The sequence below is a fragment of the Ranitomeya variabilis genome, chromosome 4 (genome assembly GCF_051348905.1).
Source record: "Ranitomeya variabilis isolate aRanVar5 chromosome 4, aRanVar5.hap1, whole genome shotgun sequence".
NCBI classification, from domain to species: Eukaryota; Metazoa; Chordata; class Amphibia; order Anura; family Dendrobatidae; genus Ranitomeya; species Ranitomeya variabilis.
In genome coordinates this window covers 728,361,520-728,366,753 of record NC_135235.1, presented here as the reverse complement: position 1 = coordinate 728,366,753, position 5,234 = coordinate 728,361,520, and positions in this window count along the sequence as shown.

The window sequence follows — 5,234 nt, the reverse complement described above, 5'->3', positions numbered from 1 at the left end:
TTCCCTTTAAAGATTCTGGACTCTCGGCTGGTCAACTTGAAGTGGGGCAAGATGAGATCGCATATAGCGATGTCCAAAGATTTGAGCAGCCAGTCACATTAAGGCAATGGTGGGAAAGTGTCACAAGAGGTGGACGATGATGAGACACAATTGCCAGAAAGTTAGGAGGAGCAGGGTGCGGATGTGGAAGACGATGTAGTGGATGACATAGTAACTGACCCAACCTGGCAGGAGGACATGCAGAGCCAGGACAGAAGCACACATGGGGAGGGATGCATAGCACCCCAACAGGCAGGAAGAAGCAGTGTGGTGGCTGCAGACAGAAGGCATGCATCCTTTCCCCAAAACACCAACATGACGGAAGTTGCCATTCCAACTGTTATCTGCCGATAACCCCAAACAGACCATTTCCAGTACCTGCCATGCCGGCATCAGCAGGGGTAGCAAAACTACCAGCCTGACCACCACCAGCATGGTGCGGCACATGACATCAAAGCAGCCGACTTTGTGGGCCGAACCCCAGGCTCCAAGAACACTATCTGCAGGTGACACCACTGCTTCTTCCACTGTTTTGCGTACAAGCCAATCCCCAGTACATGGCGCATGCGAAGATGCCTCGTGCCCTGCAACTGTTGTTGCCCACTGTCAAATAGCACCATCATCAAGCCCGTCCAAGTCCTTGTCTCAGCTCAGCTTTCAGTTGTCTATACCCCAGTCATTGGAACGCAATCGGAAATACCCAGCCAAAGCCCCACAGGCCACAGTCCTAAATTCTCACATTTCTCATCTGCTTGCTCTTGAAATGTTGCCTTTTAGGCTCATTGAGATGGAAACTTTCCGCAACCTGATGGCGGTAGCCATCCCAAGGTATTCGGTCCCCAGTCACCACTATTTCTCCCAGTGTGCTGTACCGGCATTACACCAGCACACGTCCCACAACATTACCCGTGCCCTCAACAATGCTGTTACTGGGAAAGTCCACCTAACCATGGACATGTGGACAAGTGCTTGTGGGCAGGTATGGTACGTCTCACTGACGTCACATTGGGTTAACATTGTGGAAGCCGGGACCCAGTCAGACTTTGGGATGGAACACATCCTCCCAAAGCCAAGGATTGAGGGCACTACGTCAACCAGGGTTGCCCCCACAGTCTGCAGTTCCTTCACCTCCTCCTTCTCTGCGGCCTCCATCTCTGAAATGAGCACATCAGTCAGAAGCTGGGAGCACTGCCTCAGCCAAGCGGCAACAGGCTGTGCTAAAGCTAGTCTGCTTAGGTGACAAACCGCACATTGCTGAAGAGTTGTGGACAGCGCTGAAAGAGCAGTCAGATTTATGGCTGACACCGCTGAACCTACAGCCAGGCATAGTCATATGTGACACTGGCCGGAATCTGGTGATGGCTCTGAGGCAAGGTGAGCTCACACATGTACCTTGCCTGGCTCATGTGCTTAACCTCATCGTTCAACGATTTCTCAAAAGCTACCCGCAGCTGCCGGATTTGTTAGTGAAAATACGCCACCTGTCTGCCCATTTTAGAAAGTCAGCTACAGCTTCAGCAGCCCTTGCCGTGCGTGTTTGCAGCTTCTTGCTCACCGACCGATGTGTGATGTCCCCATGCGTTGGAACTCTACACTGCATATGTTGGAAAGGATTTGTGAGCAGAAGAGGGCCGTTGTTGACTACCAGCATCAACAAGGCTGTCAATATTCAGTTCAGACTCCACACATAAGACATTAGGAGTGGACATGGATGTCGGACATATGTACTATCCTCCAAAACTTTGAGGACTGCACCAAGATGGTGAGTGGCGATGATACCATAACTATCGTCACCATTCCGCTTCTTTGCATTCTGAAAACCTCTCTGCTCACAATTAAACAGGATGCATTGCAGGCGGTTAGTCATCTTGTTGGTGAGGACACTGAAGTCTTGCCTGTTAGCAGTCTGGCACGCATGGCTGACTTTATGTTGCTCTGCGTTTCCCGTGACCATCGCATTATTAAAATTTTCGGAGACACTCATTTCTGGTTGGTGACACTTCTAGACCTATGCTACAAGGTGAACTTTCAATCTCTTCTTCCAGAGGCAGACAGGTGAACTAAAATGTTGCAGTACCAGAGGGCCTAGCTTAATCCCATAATGGACTCAATCCTGCTCCTATGTTTGTTCATCACGCCATCAATAGACCACAAACACAGGGCCACCAAGTCAACAAAGGACACTCCATACTTGAAGCATTAAATACAGACAAAAGGAGTTCTAGTCCAAATTCATATAATAAAAATAAAAATTTTATTTATTATAACAATAATCACATTTCTCATAAAACATCATATAAACAACATTACATGCTCAGCAAGGGAAAGCAAAAAACGGTACCAGACCTGTGCAACCAACTACTCTCTGCTTTTAAATTAGTAAAGTGCTTAGTGCTAGGCCATGTGCACACGTTCAGTATTTTTCGCGTTTTTTTCACGTTTTTTCGCTATAAAAACGTGAAAAAAACGCTAACATATGCCTCCCATTATTTTCAGTGTATTCCGCATTTTTTGTGCAAATGTAGCCTTTTTTTCCGCGAAAAAATCGCATCGCGGAAAAAAAAGCAACATGTTCATTAAAATGCGGAATTGCAGGAGATTCCGCACACCTAGGGGTCCATTGATCTGCTTACTTCCCGCACGGGGCTGTGCCCACGATGCGGGAAGTAAGCAGATTATGTGCGGTTGGTACCCAGGGTGGAGGAGAGGAGACTCTCCTCCACGCACTGGGCACCATATAATTGGTAAAAAAATAAGAATTAAAATAAAAAATAGTCCTATACTCACCCTCTGATGGCCCCCGAAGTGTTCCCGCCTCTGTGCTGCACGCTGGCTTCGGTTCCTGTAGCTGGTGTGCGGTGAAGGACCTTGCCGAATGACGTCACTGTCCTGTGATTGGTCGAGACCGCTCACGTGACCGTGACGTCATGGAAGGCCCTGCGCGCACACATCAGCTATAGGAACGGACGCCGGTGAGGAGATCTGATGTCTGCGGGTGAGTATAAGCATTTTTTTTATTATTTTTAAACGTCCTATCTTTTACTATAGATGCTGCAAAAGCAGCATCTATAGTAACAAGTTGGTCACACTTGTCAAACGCTATGTTTGACAAGTGTGACCAACTTGTCAGTCAGTTTTCCAAGCGATGCTACAGATCGCTTGGAAAACTTTAGCATTCTGCAAGCTAATTACGCTTGCAGAATGCTAAAAAAACGCAAAAAAAACGGAAAAAAAACGCAAAAAAAAAATGCGGATTTCTTGCAGAAAATTTCCGGTTTTCTTCAGGAAAATTCTGCAAGAAATCCGCAACGTGTGCACATACCCCTACTATAGTATTTAATGGGATAAGAGAAGCCCCCCAGGATACATTAGTTATAGGTCACCTCCTACCATCTCTAATACCACCAAAGATGTCACTATCTTACAATATCGCAACGTAATAAACCTGGTATGCTCTCTTACCCATATAGCAGGCAGCTGGTGGTCGCACAGTGCAGCCCCAACGCGCGTTTCGCGTTGGCTTCATCAGGGGGCGGTACTGTGGTGTGTATGGGGGAGGTTTTTATGATTTTAGATTGTCCTTAATTGTGCACAGAATATAGCGCATGTGCGCCGCTGACCGCGCCGGGTACTGCATCATGTCCGGCGCCCACCATGACTGAGCGCATCCAGGGACGCCTAATTGATGTCACTGAGGCGCAAACGTCACTAAAAGGCGCCGTCCACAATGCCCCGGGACACCAGTCATGGAAGACATGCGTCCCCGGCGCACATGCGCTATATTCTGTGCACAATTAAGGACAATCTAAAATCATATAAAAACCTCCTCCATACACACCACAGTACCGCCCCCTGACGAAGCCAACGCGAAACGCGCGTTGGGGCTGCACTGTTGCAGTTGCACAGTTGCGCTCCACTCTTGCGTTCCAACCTGGCTCCCCGCACACGGCGCAGGTGCCAGGCTCCCTGCGCTTCCATCTCCCAGCGTTATACGTCATCTCCTCTCTCTTCCCGCCCTACCTCATTTCCTGCCCCAGGGCCTATATCTTGCACAGTCACCACCCATGGGCCACACCACCACCGCCGATCCTCCTGACATAGGACCCACAAGGTATGGTACATACTGGTACGTACCAGCGTACCCTCTCCAGCACTTTCATCTTACAAGCCCTGTTTTCTCAGTTTTTACAGGGACCCCATTCCCTATCCGTGCTGTTCCGGATATATCCAGTTTCCTTATAGTGGTATGTTGCGCTGTGTTCCCATTACCTCTCCTCGCCCCTTGTCTGCCTTTTTTTGGCTAATTTTGCTGTTGTGCTGTTATGCTGTCTGCCTCTTTACTCTAACCTCTGTCCTTCTCTGCACTTTATCTTTAATTAATGTCCTTCTCCACCCCTCTCAGGAGCCGACGTGTCCTCCTTGACATTAGCTCACCTCCCCTGCTCTCTTTCTTGAAGGTCAGTTTTGCTCAACACTTTGCATGCCATAACAACTGTTGTTCCTTTTTTATGTATTAACCGTATCAAATTTATCATGTCTTTTCATGTGGTAACTGCATCATATTGGTCATGTGTTTGATATCAGCAAGGCACCACCGTCCACTTCCTCCACCTTCGCCTCCTTGCTCTGTAGCTGTCCATCTTTATTTTTGATAACATTTCTCAGGGCAATTCTTGTACATTTTTGTATATATTATATGGTGATATTGTATATAGTAATTTTTATATGGGTTCCCCCTATTTTTGTATGCTGCCTATTTCTGTATGCCGCCCCTTTTTGGTACCCTTTTCACATTCTCTTGCTTTATATGTCGAAGCTGTATATGTATGATTTTGTTTTATGTTATACATGATTTCTAATATTATGTTTTTCTGCATTTTCTCAGTGAGGTTTGACAAAGGCCCATATAAGGGTCGAAACATTACCTCAGCAACTGATTATACCACTGTGGTATTCCTATTAAAATTCTTCACATTTATGACGCAAATATACAATCTGAGTGCGGTTGTTTTCTTCTATTTCTGAATGGTCTGGATCTCTCCGAGTTCAACCAGCACCTACTTCATTATACTCCAGAGTGCACGTCCTTTCCCTTCTATTATAGTTTTATCCTTTTGCCAGCAAACATAAGTAATGACAAGAGACAACCTGTCACAGGTTCCTTCTCCGGTATCACACAATCAACAGAGCCAGTG